The sequence below is a fragment of the Coloeus monedula genome (assembly GCF_965178545.1).
Source record: "Coloeus monedula genome assembly, chromosome: 11".
Classification (NCBI taxonomy): domain Eukaryota; kingdom Metazoa; phylum Chordata; class Aves; order Passeriformes; family Corvidae; genus Coloeus; species Coloeus monedula.
This window is the reverse complement of record NC_138791.1, coordinates 10,076,132-10,097,999: the sequence shown is the minus strand read 5'-3', so window position 1 is coordinate 10,097,999 and position 21,868 is coordinate 10,076,132.

Sequence of the window (21,868 nt, the reverse complement as noted above, 5' to 3'; positions counted from 1 at the left end):
CACAGCTGGCCCCACCTGTCCTTCTCTCCCACCAGGCTAGGGGAGCTCACTAATATCTCCAAGATTTTTACACCTCTGTAAACAAGGGAACATAATTTGCCATTATGCTTTTTGATTTCTGACTGGGGCTTTTTTTTAAGACTCCAGGAAAAAAAAGAACATTCCTTTGCTTTCAGAGGAAATGCTGTATTTCACCTTCCAGTTTCACAAGACAAGTTAAAGCATCTAATCCTGACCCTGGCAGAGCCTGCCTGACCTTTTCCTGCAAGGCTCAGGGGGAGGGTTTCTTTCCCTCTCCTGTTGGGTTTGTGGGTGGGGTTGTTTTTCTTGTATTAAAATCCCATAGTATTATTAAAAGGAATTGCTCAATTCCTTTAATTGGCTCAGAAGATAAATTCTTCCCTCAGCCCAGGGGGTCATGGCCATCAGCAGCTATTTATTAGCAGCATTGATTGAGAAGAACAGCCTTTAAATGGAAAGAAATTGAATTCTATGGCAAAGAGTATTCCATACAGGCTATTAGTATAAGACAAGGAGCTTAACAGTTTTATTTCATATTTGTTTGCTCCCCCCCTCAGCTCATCACTACTCCCAGTTACTTTCCATGTTTCCCACCAACCATCCCCTCCTCATTATGGGAACTTCCTTACCTACATGGGTGAGACCAGGCACAAGGGTGATGATGATGGAGACTTGAATGAGCTCAGGGAGGCTCCAAATCAGATCCCTGGGGCCAGTGGAGGAAGCAGGGGTGATGGGGAGCAAGATGAGACTTCCACATGCATGTGCTATAGAAATAAGAGGGGGAGAAGAGCTCTCCTATGCTCTCTGGGGAATTTTTGTTCTATTTTTGCCTTCTCCACTGCTCAAAAACTGTCTTTGCCACCCCCTTATCAGCTCCAGAATACATCCATAGTGCACACCTTCATTCCGGTGTTTAATTGCTTGAGATTGTTACTTGTAGGCTGCTAATTTATTAAAACCAGATCTCTCATATTACTCTGGAGCCCACAAGAATCATTGCCTTCTATTAAAGGCAGTGGTGCGTGCCTGCTTGTCTTTTTTCTCTGGCCACCTCTGTAATTGCAACCCACTGCTAAGATGTGAAACTCTCCCCTAGCAGCTCAGCATCCTCCACTGGGAGTGTTTGGATGAGAACAAATGCAGGACAAACTCATTTGGGATATAATCAGAAATAACTGCTCTGACGTTCACGGAGATTGCGCTGGGGACGAACAAAGCCTCTAAGCTGTTCAGGTCACATCTCACAGATGGGCCAAAAAGTGAAGCCAGGGACTCCTGACACAGATGGTCACTGGAAGCATCATGCAGACTAGACCTTGCCATGTGATGATGGATCCCCGCAGCATCCAATGGAGCCAGCACTGTCCTTGCCCAGCTAAGCACAGAAAGGTCTTCTCTGGTCACATGGGCCATCTTTCGAGTCAAACACGTCCCTCAAAGCAGATATTTGCACCATATGCTGGTGCCACAAGCAGATGGGACTCCCAAACCAGGAGATATATAGAGAGAGATATACACATAAACACAGGTATCTCCATATACCAGGTGGGTGATACAGGCCAGAAGCTCCCTACTTCTTCTCAGCCATCACCTCTCCAACAGGTCTGTCCGTCTCCAAAAAGCTGTGCAGCTGCCTTCATCATCTCCTGACTCTGCTCTGCCTTTGAAGAGTTCCATGGCAGCCCCATGCACACACCTGATCCTACAGAGCTGCTCCATAGCATCTAACACGGAGAAGTAGCACCCCTTAAAGCAGTGCCTGAGCCTGGTTTTCAAACTCCTAAAGAAAAGAAATCAACAGACAATTGGGTGATGGAAAAATCACTCTGTACTGGAGATACTGCTGAGCAGCAGTGGGAGAGTTGTCCATCCCTCTCAGAGTGTTTTCTGAGATCCTGTAATCACAAGAGACAGATACCTCTCAATATATCAGGACAACACCACAGCCCTTTTGTGTCATGGCACAGCTCATGTTTCAGACACACAGTGTTTCCCCCAAATTTAGGTTCCTATGATTTGCATCCTCATCTGGATTTGGCACTTAGCTCCACTGATGCACAAGTGCAAGTTCAAACATAGGATTAAACCACCCCCAAATATTGGGGTGGGGCCCTGGATCCAGACCAGCTGGGAGATACCTTGTGGGGTTTCTAAATCCTCCTGTGGTCCAAAGGCCACCAATACTCCACAATGCACCCAGACAGCCCATGACATTTTTCACAGTCAGTGAGCATCTGGGGCAGAGCTCAGAGCACCTGCAGGCAGGTGTAGGCAGAGGAGGCAGAGGCACAGGCAGAGGCACAAGTACCAGCTCTCGATACTCAGCAGCCAGCAATTAGAACAGCAACATTACAAGACTAAAACAATAACATTTTTGTGTATCTCCTAAACAGTTAGCTCATTTTAGCACTCTGCCTCCAAGTGCTAGGTAATAACAGGATGCAAGGCAGGCGGCAGCTTTCAGTATCCAAAATAGTGTGGGTGCATCTGGGATTGTAAAGTGGAGAGTTGCTGCTCCAGATCCCCAGGCCTGGAAATGGTGTGGTGGGAGGTCGTGGTATGAGCCACAGGTTAGACTGGGTGTGGGGATTTCTCAGGGAGACAGAGTGGAGGCAAGCTAGGCTAGCTGCTCTGGTGCCTGTGGACTGGCTTTGACCTACATGCTTTGAAGATCTGGCTCCCTGTTCCTGAAACAGCCCACGTTATTCCAGGACTGTTTTGTTTTACCTAAGTATTTGATTTATTTGATGTTCACATGTCCCAGGATCTAATCTGAGACCTGCAAGCAGGATCACACAGCAAAAGACAGACTTACAAAGATCCAAAAAACCCCATTTCATTTAGATTAGGCTAGGCCATTATTGTGGTTTAATATAGGAATTGATTATTATTAGTATGCGTATTGAGCTTAACAGCTTCGATTTGTATCTATTTCATCACTGTTAATCTTTGATAAATATGTTTTTAATAATCTCTGGGTATTTATTGAACATAAAGCTGTCATGTGAAATTGAGAGTAAGATTGCTAAAGATACTTATTATACACTACTTCAACACAAATTCATTATTAAAAACCTTTCACCGAGGCTTACTTTTAACCACAACATAACTGATGTGGATACTGCATAGTTAATCTATAATAAGTATATTTGCAATAAACTATTGATATTTAACCTGCAGTAACTGTCTTAATAAATATGATACATGGAAATGGCTTTTGGACAAGCTGCTCTTTTTTTAGCTCTGTCAGACCCTTGGAGGATGTGGGGTGAGAAGGGGGAAAGCAATGGCCTAATAGAAGGCAGTTCACTCATCAGTCCCCACAGCCCTCCCCTGCCCTGGCCACTGGACTCATTGCTGTTTCAGTCCCCAAACCTGCAGCCCCAGGCTCTTACAGGGGTCTGTCATTTGGTCTCAGTCCTGACTCATATTAACATTTGGCCCCAACCATCCCTATAACTCCGGTGGTCTGTGCCATACAAAGGCTGTTAATTCAGCTCCTGGTGCCCCCAGATGATGCTCTGTCTGCCCAATAGTTTTGCAAAGTGGATAAGCGCCCTCAAGGGATCTGAAGCACACAGAACCCATACCCCTGGGGCAGTAAAAACACAAGCTTTGTGAGAATATGGATCAACAGAAAAGCTCAAATGAGGAGATTTCATCTTTGAACTCAGCAGAGGCCACCAAATGCCTTTGACACATGAACTAGACAGGAGTCTGACTCCAAGCCATCAGAGGCAAAGGACTTGACACACAGTGCTGCTGAGACCCCCTGGGATATCTCAGAGATGTGTTTGTCATTCTTTACGTCACTTAATGACTGAGGTTAGTTGCAACAAGCCAACTCTAGCAGATACGCACAAAATTTCCCTCCCAGCACTGATCAAATGGGAGAGGAGCAGAATAATTCCTCCCCTGTCCTCTCCCCTGGGTCCTGCCCCATTTGTTATATGGCCACTCATACAGGTGCTGTAAGCCTTCCTGGAGGCCACCGTCTGATTCTCACGTATCAGAGAGAGCCAAAGATTTTAACACGCAACTTTTAATTGAGCTGTATCATCTGCCACAAACATGAAATTAATGGTCCTACATCATAATCATAAATTCATACATAACCCCATGCACCAGCAAATAACTCTTTGCAGTGATACTACAATGGTAAGCTGATTTGCAAGAAGCGCACACTACCCAGGAATCCTAATTAACCAAATTAACACCATCACTTCAAATCATGTCCCAGCAGTAGGACATTTCCGATTGGCCTCGGGCTGGAGCAAAGCAGCCAAATGAAAACCTGACAGCATCTCTGTGAGTCCAGCAGCCTAACCCTCTACTGGGGGAAATATCTGCCCATGCATGCACACAAGGAAGGGAACAAAAATCTTGTGAGCATTTGTAGGCGCTGACCCAAGACAGAGCACAGCACAGTGACACCGTGCAACAGAGGAGCAGCTCGCAGCTCCTCATGCATTTCCCAAATCCAACCAGCAGCACAAGGAACCCCTTTCTGCCATGTTGGCTTCCTCCAGGGGGTTGTGACCCTGCCAAATGCCCTCAGAGAGTGCCAAATGTTGCTTTGAGTGAGTCTGCAATGGGTCGTGGGGAGGAGCTGATAAAAGGAACAGTCTCCACAAACCCCAAACCTGTCTCCCTGAACCCACTTGTTCACACTGGTCTCCCCTTGTGACTTGCCCAAAATATTTAGTGCTCAACACCTTTTTTTTCCCTCCTTCTGGGTAGTCAGGTTTTTCTATTTCTGCCATAGGAAAAACAAGTTGCTATTTTGGGAGCATGTGGGACTCAAGCCTATGACGGTCGCAGCACTCCCTGCATGGAAGATGAGATCCGCAGCCTGTGTGCCAGAGGGACTGGCTTGTATCTCTGTGCACATTCAGCCTGCATGGCAGGGAGGCCCAGTCCCACCAGGGTCCTCACGCTGGAGCATGGAATGGCCTCAGCTCCCCAGGCACAGGGCCAGAGATCCCATCCCTGCTCTGAAGTGGTGTTCCAAAAGCTGGGCTGGGAACTTCGGAGCTGGAGGAAAAGGAGGCTCCTACCAGAAGTGGGGTTCGAACCCACGCGGGCATGTGCCCATTGGATCTTAAGTCCAACGCCTTCACCACTCGGCCATCCTGGTGGGCTCTGGGCTCTGCCCTGGCCCACCAGCTCCTCCCTGAGAGCTCACAGCTCACCGACCCCTCGGGTCCCAGCCCAGGACACTTCCGAAGCCCAGTGACACCATTCCCTCCTCACTGCTTTCTTTAATGTCCCCAGCAACTGATGAACACGTCTTTGGGAGACAGCAGGTCTCATGGGCCACGAAGGATGGCACAGGCCCTGTTTGCCACCCCAGGTCCTTGTGCAAGGACCACATCACAGTGGTGATGCCAGCAGGGACCCTGGAGCAGGAGGGACATCTCTGGGAGGTCCCTCCTGACCCCACTGGGTCCTCAGGGGAAGGGAGCAGCTCTGACAGCCTGGCAGCTCTCAGCCAGCCACAGCACACAGTTACAGCCCTGGCTTTGCACCCCAGGTCCCGCTCCTCACCCCCCTCCTGCCTGCATACGGTACTCTACTAGGGCATTTAGCTGGGACAGACAGTGCTACAGGAAGGTCTTTATTTTTCCTTTGAGATGAAGTACAGCTTTTTTTCCATCATCTAGGGAAAGAAAAAAACCCAAACACCACTATTGAACCTCATGGGGTTCAAACCCACAACCCCCAGGTGCCCATATTCAGGAAGTCTTAGCCCTTAAGCCACAGGAACCTGATAATTTCTGTTTCTGAATTTAGCCACCCTCAATCTTCTCAGGCCAGCACCTTCACACAGAGATGTTATCACACAGAGAAACCCTGCCAGGCCCTTTCACCAGAGGATTCTGTCTGCTGGAGATACTCTCAGCCAGGCTGTCCTGGTCCTGTTCTGCTTCAAAGTGAGGGCAATTTCCTCCTTACTTCCCCAGGGACTGCTCATTGCTTCGCCCTGGGGTAGCTGAGCCACTTGAAGGGCTTCTGATTGGCTGATGGAAAGGGAGAGGCACTGAAAAGGGATATTTCCAGGTCTCAAAAGAGGGTGACACAGAGCTCCTCAATCTGGGGGGTCACCCTGGCCTCCAGAGATAACTCACAGGTACTAGATAGATCCCAGTCATCCCATGGGAGAATGCTGCACGTCCTCGGCTCAGAGGAGGACTGGATCAACCTATTCATATGCTGCCAGGAGGAAAACTCACAAGAGGGGACAGAAACTTTCCTTTTTTACCCTGTTCATTATAGCCACAGCAATCTGCCGTGCTGGTCTGTGTGTGCAGAATCACAGCGCAGCATCCCTGGATGCCTCCAGCTGCAGCACCCACATTAATATCAAATGAAGTCATGCTCACAAAGGGTGTTATGCTTGCCAGCTCCCGAGGAATCTGCTCCTAATGAGCGACTTCAAAGCATTAATGAGCTTGCAAAGCTCTCCTCTTCGTTTACAGAGCTGGATCTCACACGCTTGGCATTAAGACAGGGGTCACCCGTCAGCAGAGGAGAATGCGTGTGCATGTCAGCGAATATAATATATTTGTCATCCTCTAAGAAGCAAAGATTAATCATGCCCTTCCCAAAAGGAAGTTTTTACGCCACATCTGCTCTTCACAGCATGGAGGGACGGGACCTGCCCGCCAGGACGTCCATGACCCACACTGCTCAGATCCCCAAAGAGCCCAGCTTTGAAGCTAACAACCCACCTTAACCCCTTGGGTCCAGGCTGGGAAATGCTACTTGGATTGGCAGCCCGAGGGATGAATAAAGCGATGGAATCCTATTCCAGTGAAGGTTTAATGCATGCATGGAGGAAGGGAGGGATAGTATGGATGTGTGAGAGAGCAGGCTTGACTGATGCTTCCTGCTCTGTGGCATCCTTCCAGCACTGGCAAGAAAAGGAGATGCTGGCCCAAAACAGCAGGGCTGCACAATCTGTCTGCTGCTCTCCCCAGGGACCACTCTCTCCCAGCCACAACCCCCTCCAAGCCTCCCTGAGCTAACCATAAATCCTTGTGTTGAAACAGCCTCCAGTGCCTGGCCACCAGCCCATGTGCACCCATTTGAGGGGCTGAGCCTGTCCATTGTGCTGAGCTGGGAGGTGGCCACACAATCAAACTGTGGGAAGGGACCAGCCTGAGCACAGACCTGCTGCTGGGCACTGATTGCCCTTCCTCCCGAAGCCCCTGAGCCTCTTCAGCCTTCCCAGAGCACTCTTTTTGGCTGGTGTTTCTGCTGGAGCAGGGAGGGTTGGACGAGGTACAGGACAATGAGATATGAGCTTGTTCTTGCACCACTGCTGCCCAGCCTTCAGACAATCTCCACCTACAGCCTACAGAGGTGCTGGAGTGGGGGCAGCTCAGCTTCCCTGGCATGGTTCAAAGTTACCATGACACATATCCAAGGGGGTCACAGGTACAACCTGTCTGTATTTAAAAATTCAGCTGCTTCCCAGGGTCTGCCCTGGCTGTGCATCATCCACAAGGTTGGTTGGCTTCACCTGCAAACCTGCACAGAGCCCTGGCTGGGTCTGGAGTCAGCCTTGCCTCTGGCAGGGTTGTAATATCAGCTGAATTACATGTACTGTCTTGGATGTCTCCTGTGCAATCCCAAGCCAGGCTGGCTGTAGCTTGCTTGCAGTACCCCCACGAAATGTCAGCTTGAAGATGACACAGCTATAAGCTTTCAGAACACATGTTCTGCCAGAGGAAGACAATAATGTCCTGAAGTCAGAAAGGTGTCATCCTTTGGTTCAGAAACACATTGGCAATGTTAACAGGAAAGCTGTTTTTCCCCTCTTCTCCCTCCAAAAGAGATCTTCTGGCACTTGGTGTCTATTCAGTAGGTCTGTGTTTAATTTAAATAGCCACTGGAGGCAACTCTGTCCCACATGCTGATACTGCAGCTGAAGAGTGGTTGATTGGTAATTAAGAAAAAAAATACAAAGCCTTAAAGGCAAGAGCAAAGTAAAGTAAAATTACACTTTGAGAGATTTGAGACCAAAACTGCTCCACTTTATTGATGTGGAGGCAAAAACATTCTCAACATCATCGCTTTAGAAACTAGTTGGAAAAAGGGAAAAGTGGGACAGGGTTCTCCTCTGTGCTCCTCTTGAGCCCCTTCCCTGCTAAGAAAGCAGTTCAGCACATGGGCTATGCTCCCTTTGGAGCTCTGTGACCTGAAGGTTTGGCAGCCCTGCCAGGGTCATCTTAGGTTAAGCATGAGAGGACAGCTTGGCTCCACCTTGTGCCATAGATTTGGGGGGAAACTTCATGCTGCTTATAGCTGTGTTTGTGTAGAAATTAATGGGGAAGGTCTTAGGACTTTGTCAGATTTAAAACACACTACTGGTGTCCCTCATGTGTCTGGAAATGACCACATTTTTAGAGTAACTGGAGTTCATTGACAAAGTTGAACAGCATTACTATTTAACTGGTCCTTAGTAGGTTTAAGAACAAACAGGCAAACAAGCACAGAAGATCACTCTGCTCCCTGCCTTTCCTCCCTCTTGAATGGCAGTTCAGGAAACCAAGCCAGCCTTTCTTTGTATTCAGACGTTTTTTGTTATAGGATGGCTAGAAAATACATGTTGTATTGCTACGGGTGAAGGCTTATACTCTGCAGAATTTGACACGATGCCCTGCTGCTCGTTGGCTCAAATCAGCCCCTGTGGAACTACAAACCTTATGGTGCTGTGTAGCTCCAGAGGAAAGGTTTTCCATGTAGCTTGCAAGTACTGGTGTTTGGCCAGAAAACCAAAGACCACTTACTGTGGGCACAAAGACTCGATTAAAAACCAGTGGAGTTGTGCAATTACGGGAGGTAATTTATCCCAGAGGGAAAATATGTTTTCTTTGTTGAGTAAATTCTTCCAAAAAAACCAACAAAAGCCCCATCAAACCAAAAGCAATGCAGCTACCAGAGCTAAAGTAGTAGTAAGTCACAGATAATAACAGATTTGCCTACTTTCTCCTGCTCAGAAGTGGTGTCCCAGATGTTTACAATTTTCCACAAGCTATTGCTAGTCTAAATTATTCTTCCAGTTATTTTCCACAAGTATTTCTTGGACAACGGAAAGTTCCTCAAAAATTAATCTTGAGGGTTCAAAGTAGCCTGGCTTTGAACTGCTTTGATTCTGAGTGGGCTTGTAAGGAGATGTCAGGAATGAATGGTTCAGCATTTCAGAATCATCAACCGTCCATATTGAATTATTCCTAAAGATGTTCTGGACAGGATGCACAAGTAGCTCATCAAGACTTCACCTTTGTTCAGTCTGAATTAGAGTTTGTGAAAGATACCATCATGGGTACATCTTTCCCTATGGCCGTTCCATGTGTCTTCCAAACAGAGAAAATGAGTCACAGCTTTGCAGAAGGGAAAGCTCAAGAACACATCAAGGATCACAGTACTGCAGGACTGATGCCTCAGATGCTGAGTGCCCAAACCATGAAGTCATAAAGGGACCTGATGTAAATTAGACATTCACTGCATGTTCATCTGCTCTTGCCTAATGCCGTCAGTCAGCTTTTCTACAGTCACTGCAGAGAGAAACTTGGCCAGTCCTGACTTGAGGCACATGATCCCTTCCAGCCCCACTCTCCATACCTGAACCTCAGCATGTTTTAATCTCCAGAGGGGTGTGAGCCAGGCTCTACTAAGGTCATTCCAAAATCACACAATAAAATCTTATGTGTTACTTACTTTTGGCGGCCTTTTCACATGACAGAAGAGTTAGCTCTGGTAAGCAACAGCTCAGTGGAGAACTCCATCCCTTCTGGGACCATAACTTAGGAAATACTGCAGCAGCTCTCCTCTGAATCAACCCAGAGGGGAAAAGGAGGTGACTGAGTTACACATGGACAAATACCAGCAGAAAAGTTTTGCATTTGTCAAAAAAGTCTCCCGCAATTATTTACGTACCTCGGACAAAAGCGCTGGAATGAATGGGAAAAACCTTCTGCGCTCCACGTGCAGCATCAGCAGTGCCCACTCCTGCTCGTTAGCTCAGTGGGGAGGTGTGCAGGCAACAGATCACATCCCAGATGTCAAGGTGCATCTGCATGAATTCCTAAAATGACATGTGTTCTTTAGCCCAGAGCTTGGCTCCAGGCTAAGAGCTAAATTTGATGTTCTCTGCGGCTAAAACTTCTTCAAAAACCATCCCAGGTTAATTAGGGAAGGGAAATTTTGGCTGCAGTCTGTTCAAGAAGATTGACTTGGGAAATAGTATGAAAGTCGCGGTTTTTGCAAGAGCAAAGAGAAAGAACAGACTCATTTCTAAAAGCCCTGCACCTAAGAACTTCAGAAAAGTGCAGAACTTCACTGAAATACAATAAAAGGGATTGCCTAAAAGCAGAACATCTCCTTTGGCTCCACGTACCCTTTCCCAGAGGCACCACATCATTCCTGCTGCTCACAAAACAGCCTCTGCCTCCTTTTAATAGTTTTATTTTTAGGCTTCTCATATTTAATTCTCCCTTTATCCTTATGTAAGGTGCTTGGAAAGGCTGCAGTGTCAAACAATAATTACATCAGAGAAAATTTAGAATCCACAGTGTTAAAATGAGCCTACTCTTGACAAGTGAATGAATGTAGGAAGTGAGGGGATACAGTTCTGTCGAGGAGAGCACCCAGCTGGCAGTGTAACAGCATCTCTCGTGGGCTGGGGGCACCCGCCCTCGGCTGTGAGCAGGCTCAGCCTGCAGCACATCAGTTCATGCCTACATTAGCGTGGGATGAGATGCAGGTGCATGTTCAGGCAGTGCTGTCAGTGCCGCTCCCCATGAGCAACCTTGAACTAGGCAGTTTTGCCATCCACTTACCACCCCTGGGTGGGCTAAAGCGCATGTAGCTTCACCTCAGCTAAGGATCGGGCATTCCTGGGGCCAGGATGCATCCCCATGACCACCATTAGTCTGCTTATATTAGAATTAGAAGAAGGAAAAGATCTGTCTGCTTCACCCCATCTGTGTTTCTGAGGATATGGGTACCTACCTCAGACAGGATTCCAGTACCTTTATAACTTACTCCTCACCATCTGTGCTGAAGTAACTGGACATATATCTGCTGTGCTAAATTAAATTGTTTTAAAGTTAGAACTCAAACTGACACAACACTGAATCTTGGACTATGCCCAGGTATTGCCACTGCCAGGGTGTTAAAGGAACTCACTGGTGATAATCTCCAAGCACCTGGGTTGTGTTTTCCAGCGAATAATCAGATTAGGGTGAATTTGATCCTCCACCCATGGAGGCCATGTGGAAATCACTGATGACTGAGACTGCTGTGGGTGACCAAAAACTTATGGGGAGACCAGGAAAATATTTTCCTCTCTAAAAGAGAGCATCACCTGCCTTACAGTGGGTTCCAAGTAGAAATATTAAAATGCTGACAGGTATCAGCTATCTGTCATGCAATGTCTAAAATCAGGTTGTGGAGAAGAGTAGGTGTACAGAGTGAGCTCACACATAGTACATACAAGACATTTTCTAGGGATAACAAGTTTATGGAATATATATATTTTTCCCCATATGGGTTCCCAGCTGGACTTCTTTGCTGCCTTGGAAGAGACCAACTTGCTAAAAACATCAATAATGTCAAAATCCAGGATCCTCCTAATTAGATGCGACCTTTGAAGGGAACTGCTGAAGGCTGAGAACTCACCTGCTTCTGTAAGCTTACCCCTGCCTGCTAGGGGGACAGCAGGACCATGGGCATTTCTGTTTCCATTTGTTGCCTTGTAACTCATGTTCATGCTACCAAGGTGAAGGAAAAGAGGCTTATAAAAGAGAAGGATCGGGATGAAGGAGGGCAAACCCGTGAAGTTCCACAGCTTCAGCTCCATGGTCAGTATTCTGTCTGGCATTTGACACTCTTCATTTTGTTTTTCCTGATCCACTTCATTCTCATCAGTTGGCTCCTGTCCTTCCCATCCTTTGCTCCTCCCACAGAACAGAGGCCTTTGAGGGGCAAGGCCATCTCCAAGTGGAACTGGCTGCCAGGAGAGCGTACAACACAAGCAAGCTATCCCAAATCATGTGGCTGGTGGCTTCCTGGGAAACTGGAAAAGAAACTTCTGAAGTTAAAAAGATAGAAAAAAATCAGTTCTTCAAATTTATGCTGATTTGCTGCAACTATGATTTTCTTTTACACTCAGTTTTCGGAAGAGCCACAGTGAAATGAATACTGAGCCCCTCTGAAGTCCTATGGACATCAAGCACTTCTCTCCAAGGGCTTCTTTCAGAACTTCTGATCATAAACTACAGACAGACAAACCCTGAAATATTTCATTCTTCATTTGCTTCCTTTTGGTTGGACTTTTTTGTGTGTTTGGGGTTTTTTAAAGTAAGATATAGTCTTCTGGGATTTACAGCCTGAGTTTGTAACAATTAGGCAAAGTAAACCATGTGGAGATTTTTTATGATCTGCTTTAAACGTAAAGTTCTGGAAAGTAGACAGTGAAATTATTATTATTATTTTGCTGAACAGCTGTGCTAAAGCGCAGAGGAAAGACTGAAAAGACACTTCCATTTGTTTATTTGGCTTTCAGTTGCTACGACAAAGCAAATCACAGCTTTGGTCTTGGTCCACAATTGAGTTAATTGGTAACACCTCAAATTGTATGTCCTAAAAAAACTCCTAATTAGCAACTAAGCACAGGATAAACTAGGTAGCATGTGTTCATTTGTGCTCCAAGAGGACCAGCCAATACATAATAGACAGTTGACTGAAGACCCGAAAGCATCTGAATTAATGTGTACATGTGCAAGAGGGGATGTGTGTATGTGTGTGCACATTCTGTCCTGTCCTGTGTCCATACAGCACCCAGCACGATGGGGCTGGGCTCCTTAATGCATTCTCTACACAACTGGGACCCAATCTGAAACCTACAAAGAGTCCTTTATGGGGGACTTTTGCTGCCTCTGACAGTCTCTTGGTCAGAGCCTGCTGAGAAATATTTGCCATTTCCTTCCCTGGTTAATTTCAGAGAGCTCCCAAGGAGATTCCCTCTCTTTGCTCTTTCATTTACCATTCAAGCCCCTCACACTGCAAGAAAGTACTCAGAGCACCAGGGGAAGAAATGGTCCAGATATGAGCAGTGAAGGCACTGGGAAAGAAAAGGCAGATGTGCAAATACCTGCTCAGTAAAAAGAAGGCTTCTGGGGACAGTGCTAGAAATCATATGCCTAGGCCAGTAATTCAGGCATCCAAAGAACACACTCTGAAACATGGGCAGCACGGGGATGAGGTGACAGTTTACACTGGAGTGAGCAAGTGCAGTCAGAGTCCTTTAGCATATGCCTGCAATACAGGCCCAGGGTCAGGGGTCAATCTATTGCCTGCCTGATGATCCCCTAAAAGGAGTTCCTGCATCTCAGTCCATCTTTAGTTTGCTAAAAGCCTGCAGCACCAGTCCATGGCAGGACAGCTGGTGATGCTAGGGAACAACCTCACTGCCACCAAAGGGGAAGATTGGCAACTCATGAAGGCAGCAGCTGCGTTTCACTCCTTAGCAGCATCTGGGACATTTAAGGCTGATGGATAAAAGCAGGAGGCCATAAGACTGACACTCAAAAGCTCAGTAAGGACTGTTGGGTGCAGAAACAGAAGACAAGACAGTAGCAGAGCATTCTCCTGAAATGCAACATTAGTGGAGATGGATGAGGGATAAGTTTTGCAGCAGCTGTCCATGCTGCCTTCTTTCTCCTTTCTTTCTCTAAAGCTCTAACATGGACAGGAGGGTCTGGTCACTTCCTTCTGTCTGGCCCCCTAGGAACAACCACCCAAAATTTTGGCAACTCCAGTACAGCTACGCGGAGTTGGATGTGAGAAGCAGGGAGATGGTGACACACTGCCCAGTCTCTCACTAGTGACTAAGCCCAGCACAGGGATGGGAACAAAATAGTCCTGTACCCAGGCTGATGGAGGAAGACAGGATGTGCTCCACCAGGTGCAAGTATCTCCCTCCAGCTCTCTTGCATGCAGGTGAAACACAACCCGTGCCATAAGGCCAGCAAGTGTTTAACAAAAGCCCTTCCTTTGGCACTCTCTGCTCTGCTGTTTGCACGGCCCTATGAGGCAGATTGCTGTCTCCTATTAACTAAATAAACAAGCAGCAAAAGTTGAGCAAAACGGAAACACACACACAGCTTGTCTGCAAATAGAGACAAACGCCTCCATCGCATGGCTGCACCCAGCTGTCTGCCTGTTACCTGCTTAAACAGCTCTAATTTCACATTAAGGTCAATGCAATCAGAGCCTCTCCTCCCAGCTGGAAAACCTGGCTAATGAAACACTCAGGTTTGTGTTGAGTCCACTTCAGTGCGCCAGCAGAGTGTTTTGAGGAGCTGAGGTGGGTGCCCTGGCCTTTCTTCCACGAGGGTGAGTCCCCAGCCCAGGCTGCAGGAGAAGGGCTGAGCAGGCAGTGGAGAGAGCTGGGGCTGCTCTGCAATCGCCTGCTGAAATGATGGAGCACCTCCAGCTTTCAGCCAGGGCATTCTCCTGCCAGAATAATCCCACACTGGAGAGAGAGTGCAGAGAGCAGAGCCCTGCCCAGGTCTGCTGAATATTCTCCTGAATACTCCAGACTGGTTCCATTTCTAGAAAATGGTATTTATACAGCTTATGCATCCCTTCCCTCTGTCATTCACACAGCACTCTTGCTTCACCCTGAAAATATACAGGGGCTGAGTAAACTGTCTTTATATATAGTCTTAGGGGTTTGACTTTTGAACTTCATTTTTTACTTTGCAGTTTCTTTTAGCTTCTCCTTTCTGAAGACTGGAGCTCCTGACCAAGTTTCAATGAAGTCCATGAGGGTGACAAACAGCTAGACAATGATCACTTGTATGTAGGAAGCTATTTGACTTGATCTACATTCTCCATGTTGCTCAAGACAAAATTAAAAAAAAATAAAAACCTACCCTTAGTCTTTCATGCCTTCAAAGTAACTGTTCTGAGGATGATTTAAAGTATTGAGACATTGATTCACTAAACATCATTGGCCTGCTTATATGTGGGCAGACAAAGTCACCCATTATTGGTGATTTATTAGCTGTAGCTACTTCTTTGATCTTCCCCAACACTGTGCACTCGATATCCTGCTCCCGTGAGGCAGCAAGGACAGCAGCCCTTTCAAGACTTTCACATTATTGTGACTTACAGTTCATGTCCATGGAATCACCTCCACTTTAGACACTGCATCTTACTGGATTCAGGGGAATCTTCCAGAGCCCTACAATATATGCAAAACCAGAAGTTACTTTTGGATTGAGAAATTATGATACCAGCACCTCTAAATTGCTTTTAGTGGCATTCTGTGCTGCCTCGGGCTCAGAAGTGCTTAGTTTGCTGACAAAAATCATAGACTCGCACACATTGGAGATGGAAAAGCCCTGCTAGCTTCAGCTAGTCCATTTCTCCTACCAGGGAGGGAATATTCCCAGCAATCTGTTTTCCCCGCTACTTTGTCTTGTCTATTTTTAAACATCCCATGTAGCAAAAATACATTTAGATTGTCAGGATTTCAGAGCCAAGTTAGCTGTGGAAGTACCAGCTGTAGCCTAACCTGCTTTGTCTGGTGGCAGCAGCTAAATTGCTCTCTGCTGCCTTTGAAGTCAATGGTAAAAGTCTTATTGGCTTCTGTGGGAGCATTCTCAGGCCTTTGGTACGGATGATTGGAGCAAATAGCTATGGAGCACTGATAAGCCATTCCTACACTATCACTTTCCAGGCCGTAACTGCATTTTAATAGGCAAGAAATTGTCTCAGCAGCAGTCAGGGTGCAATAACAGCAAAGCCATGCAGAGCACGCGGCAGACCGGGTCTGCACAGAAGTCACTCCTGCCATGACCACACAAAGTCACATCCATGAGCCCAAACAGGTTTGGTGAATTACGTGATCCAAGGGGAACAGTGAGAGGCAGCCCCTTTTGTACCTCCTTGAACTCTAAAATCTACCAGAGGTCAGTTCTCTTTCTAGATAGCTCCAATGTGTTTTCCTTTTTCCCTTTTGCTGTTTCATTTAACACCATGAATGAAGGGAGCTGGGCACATCAGTGTCCCCCTTTACCCACCTATCGTGCCTTGACTAGAATATAGCATAGGTATGGCACTGCCCTACTGTTTTAACCAAAGAAGACAAAAAAAGACTGGTTGTTGAATCACAGAAGATGTTACCATATAAAACTTGACTCACCTTCTACCCTGTGAGATGGAGCACTCAGCACCGGCAGTGACACGGCCCCAGTGCAGCTCAGTCCTTTTGCTTTCTCTTTTAATTTCAGGAACAATGGCAGGTAGTGAGAGCCAGGGCTGGATTTCATTTAACCATTGTTGTGCTCTGCTGAGACAACTTCCTCTGCCTCCACATTTCCTGTCTGGAAGTTCTCCCAAAAGGATGGATTAACCAATATATGACCTGTATGGGAAATGCACTTTATTGAAGCTATTTTTCTAGGGTGGAGCTGAACAGCACATAGCTGTACTACGTGAGAGATGGTAAAAAAACGCAAAAAATTAACTGTATTCAGGTATAACTAGGATGTAAGAAGGCAGAGGTAATTATATCTTGCTGTAATTTTTGCCTGTATGCAGAGGGTACTGTCCTTGCTTGACAAAGAATGGGGGTACCACAGCATAACATCAGCACAGGGGAAGGGACGTTCTTGTGCCATAAGCACCGACTGATTTATACCACCATGGCAGCCCCAGCATCATAGCAAGGACAACCCACATGCTAAAGCTCTGTGGGGATAAACCCCTATCCAAAACCTGGTTTTTTTCACACTATGGAAGCAAGTAACACAGCCTGTGGGGACAGCTGTGACGGAGGTCAAGCACGGTTCAATCCTCTCTTTTGTATAAGGCTACAGCAATCAGTAGGGGCCATAAGTGTCCCAGAAACAGTCCCACATTAAATTCATGGCAATCCCTATCTGTAGGCATCCCAGGTCAGACTCGGCTCTTCAGCTGTACATGGGGAGCTGTTGGCTGCTGTGAGCTGGCACTGCCATCCAAGGAGCACACTCCCACTGGTGATGGCTGCTGTCCCAGGCCACGAATGACCATCTCTGGGCGGCAGCACAAGGCTGCACAGCCCAGACAGGCTCAGCATGGGAGATGGAAGCATCCAGAATCTCTCCCAGAAGCCTCAGTGAAGTCCCTGCTTCCAGTTCACATCCCTTCCTCCCCACCAGAGCAGGTTAACAGTGCAGTTCAGTTATTGCAAATTTACATCAGGGCTGGAGACATGAGAAACTGAGCAGAGGCTTTAAAAGCCACTTTTTTTTTTATAAAGCCTGACATAAACCACCAGCCAGATTTACCATGAGTTTCCTGTGTGTGCACATGAGTTATATGCACAGTAAGTGCCCCGTCATCATGAATTCTGCCGATGTGCCTCTTTAACGGCACTGATCATAGGGAATTCATTTGGTCTCCATATAGCTGTCACCTGTATTACCAGAGTGATTTCATTCTAATTTAGCATTACTTAATGGTGAAGATAAAGTTAACTGCTAGCCATGTGGGTCTTTTCTTGGCTTCTCTCTCTCTGACACAGCAAGAGTGTGACTGCAGGGTGTTTTATGACCAATAATTCAAAAAAGCAGGGAAAAGAAGGAGCAGCAAATATCAACTGCTTGTCAATCATCCACAGTCTTTCAGCTCAAATGGTTATACCTGGACCTCTGACCTTTTCTTCTGCCATCTCTGATCCCCATGTTTGTTTGGAGTTCTTTAGGTACTGCAACCACCAAAATAAATTTTTTAAAGGTTCAGGCTTAGGAAACCTGCAGTGGTTACCCACAGTGATAGGAAACTGTGGTATAGGAAGCCATACCTAATGGCTGCAGTACAGCAGCCAAATTACAACCAGCCCTACAAGCCGGCTGAACACACGAAAATGCTGTGGGGGGAAATGGAGGGGGTTTACAGCATCAGTTATACAGCAACAAGTGATTTGTCTCCCAAGCCCCTGTGCCCCGCTTCTCTTCCCCTAGCTCACAAAGGTAATCATTCTGTATATATCATGAGCTTGTTTAAACTGGAGATGAAAAGCTACAAAAGTACAACTTAATTGAACTCTGCATTGTGTTATTACAAATGCTGCCGACCTCACTTGCAGTCCATTATCAGAGGGTTCTGCTGAATGCTTTAATTAAAGACAATAAGGCTAATAAAAAGGCATCATTTTCTTGTCTTCAGCACTGCTGGAGAGTTGGGGCTGATGAGATTATTTCCTGCTAATGCTCTTTTGTTGTTGTTTTTAAATCTTTTTCTCCCCATGGTTTGCAAATACTGTCTGAGCCTGAGTTCTACTAGAATCATTAAGAACAAGAAAAAATTGGCTTTGTCTCTAAAATGCTCACTAACATTTGACAAGCAGAGCTCTTCTTCCTGATGACTTCCAGTGCCTTACCCAAAGTATTGCCACCTTTTGCTGTCAGATCCAGTCCCAGAGAAGGAAGAAGCTTCCCCACACTGGCACAGGTGCACATATGGACCGACGGAAGGATGCACTCTGCCCGCGGCACCCGTTTGCAGGGAGGACAGAGTGATGACAGTGCCACTTGCCAGAGGGCAGGATCTAGCCCACAGTGAGTAAGGCAGCACCTCTCCATAATTAACATGCTTACTAACAGCCCATATGTGCCATCTCTACTTTCATACTGGTGATAGTACTAACGATAGCAAGCCAGCAGTGTTTCCAAAGCCAATCAAGCCAGCCTGGCTGGGCCGCTTTGTCTCTCCAGCTTTGGTCCAACAAAGCAGAAGAAAAGGAGGACAATACAAGAAGGCATCAGTGGGGATTACCACAAGGAAGGGGAAGTTTGCAGCCTCAGTGGGGGGAGCTAAAATGCTGTGTGGGAGGGCTTTACACAAGGAACATGGAAAGGTTCGTAATAGGACAGCTCTGCTCATTTGGCCACAGGGGAATGTGCAGAGGGATGAGTGAGGCAGGAGGCTCTCTGCCTCCAGATGCACAGGGAGGACACACTTGTCCCTGTCTGCATCCCTCAGCCTTCAACAACATCTGCAAGGGCTTGACCTCATCCATCCCATGCATGCCTTGGTCTTTGGCAAATAGCACAAACAAAGAGTGGGGGGCTACAAACAGGGCAATGGGAAATGCCCTGGTGCTCTTTGTATGGATGTGCTTACTGAACAGGCACATGAACCCACCAGCAGACAGCCTGAGCCCAGCAACTCCTCAGCCCTGGCCACAAAACAGTTAAAACTTTGCTAACAATCCAGGCCATATTCGAACAAGAGACCTAATGGCAATTGGCATTGTAGGCCTGCTGTGAATAAGCCAAACCATCCAGTCCTGCTGTGATTAAAAACTCCTTCTTGGATTAAGGAACAAGCAGCCAGATGCTAAGTAACTGAACTTTGCCCCTGCAAGGAGGAGAGCAAAGAACTAACCACTGAGCCAGCCCAGTTTGCCAAGACTCTTATAGGGAAGGAACTTTTACAATTAAATACAGCAAAAGGTTTCTTCCACTGTGAGCCTCTGAACACAGGTTGAAAGAAACAAAGTCAAACGTGAAAGCCAAGTTAAGGAAGAAAAAAAAAAGAAAAAGTCTTGATCTGAAGGTTGCAGGCTCAAAGTAGCTGGAAACCCCATCAAGTGACTGAATGGGAACAGTGAGAGGCGGGCAAAGACCACAACTCCTCCCTGGGTAAAGGATGAAGCTGTAATGTGGAGCAGACTGACCTAGTTACATATTTCTTCTTTGCTCCCCATTTCTCTCACTACAGTTGCCAGTCTGGCATGTTGCAAAGCAAATTGTACATGAAGTTTTTGCCATCTAAGCCAACACAAGGAGAAACCAGGAGTTCTGTAGATGGGGACATCTCAAGCAGCACCACCTCAGGTGCAGGAAAGGCACTTGACTGTGCCACATCACCCCATCCAAGGTGACTCTGTCCATCATGTCCTTCTCATCCATCTTCATGTGTCAACAGCTGCCTCTCATTTTTGGCACAGTAGGAAATTACCCACAACCTGGTGATATTTGCAGCTTCATCCTCCAGAGCACACGAGGCACATGCTCATTAAACAAACTCTCTCCATCCTTCTGGTGTGCAGTTCAAGCGAGGGAGTCTCCTGTTAGGCTAGGAAGGTCCTGCAGCCCCTGCTGCTGGAGAGGTGGTGCACAAAACAGATCTGCCCCAGACTCCTAAAAAGCCAGCAACTATAGGGGTGACATGGTGCTGCCATATACAAGTGCTGCTGATCCCCTTAATTCTGATAGAGTTGGGAACAGGGAGGAGAAGGGATGGTGTCTTTCACTCACTGTGTGTTTTGACACAGCCAGGAGCCCTCTGACAGCTTTAACTCATTCCCAGATACACCCATGTGCTACTGGAGAGGGGCAGCAAGCACAGCCTTATGGCCGTGGTGAGACCCTGCTCCTCTCTGTATTTGGGTACAGCATCCTTGCAAAGCCAGCTCCCAAACTGAACCTGGATTTCCCAACATGTGGCAGAGCTTCTCTGGCCACAGCACACGGTGGCAAGCAGGGCATATGTCAGACTGGGCTGGCACAACTCACACCATGCTCCTACAGCAGGCACTGGAGATCAGCAGGCTGCCATGGATCCCAGGTGAGATCATGAGGTCTGGTCCCTTTTGTACCCCAAGGATGGCCAAGAATACCTGAGCACACTGAACTAGTGAGTGTCTGGAGGCCAGGAAGTTTGGAGGAGCACACAAGATCTAAATCCATTCACTGCAGGTCTCCAAAGTATCCATTATTACTGCAGACTTACAAGCCTGACAACCTTAAACCATAACCCACCAAGCTGAGATGGGGTGCAGGGAAAGCTCTGCTCTTGCTGAGCAATTAGATAAAGGAGCAGCTTCCAGGAGAGGCAAGAGGAACTACCAAGGGAAGCATTTCCAAAAGATGAACAAACCCTTTGGGGAAGACAGTATTTTGGAAGAATCGATGCTAAATGTAGGAGCTTTAATGACTTGTGGGGAGTCTCCAGTCTATAACTTCTAACTGAAAACAAGGGGAAAAGAACACTGAAACCTCCTGAACTTTTCCCCATTCAAAACTACCAATGGTGCTTTTTTTGGCTCAGGAGTATTTTTGATATGTGCATGTTTCATTTTCAATGAAAAAATATCTTGACGGGGAGAACTGGAGGCAATATGAGGAGATTCATGCCCTCAGTCACAGCTACCCCCTGCAGCTGAAGCAAGGGATCTCCAGAAAAGGAGATGCTGCAGCAGATGCTAAACGAATATGAAGCCAGACAGAGTTCATTTGGCAAACAGTTGCTGTGACCCCACTTTTCAGCATCACTCATTCACTTAAAGCCTTGCTCCTGCCTCATCATCACTTTCAGAATAGGGAAAAAGAATGGGTTTGCCTGTACATGTGGGTTTGTCTCTCTCAGGCAGCTGAGGTGATCCAAGGTCCGTGGACAACTGGGTAGAGCAATTTTTCCAGTACACCAAGTAAACATTGCTGTTGTGTTGTTTTTCCATGCCTCAGCAGTTCAGAGGATTCGACACTACAATAGAGTTTACCCAAAGCAAAGCCCCATCCCACTCCCTCTCCCTTCCCTCGCACGTCTCAGATGTGTTTCAAAACCCAGAACACGTCACAGGTACAGTGTCACACCTGACCTACAGCAAGGCAGTGCTCAGGCTTTGTCAGCTGAGGCTGCTGGAACACATGAGGGGGGCAGTGCCCTGAAGGAGGGAGAAGGGGATGCCAGAGCCTGCATCCCACTGCCCAGCTCAGCTTCCAGTGGGTGATGGGAGACCTGCAGCCATACAGCTAGGGCTGGCACAGTGGGC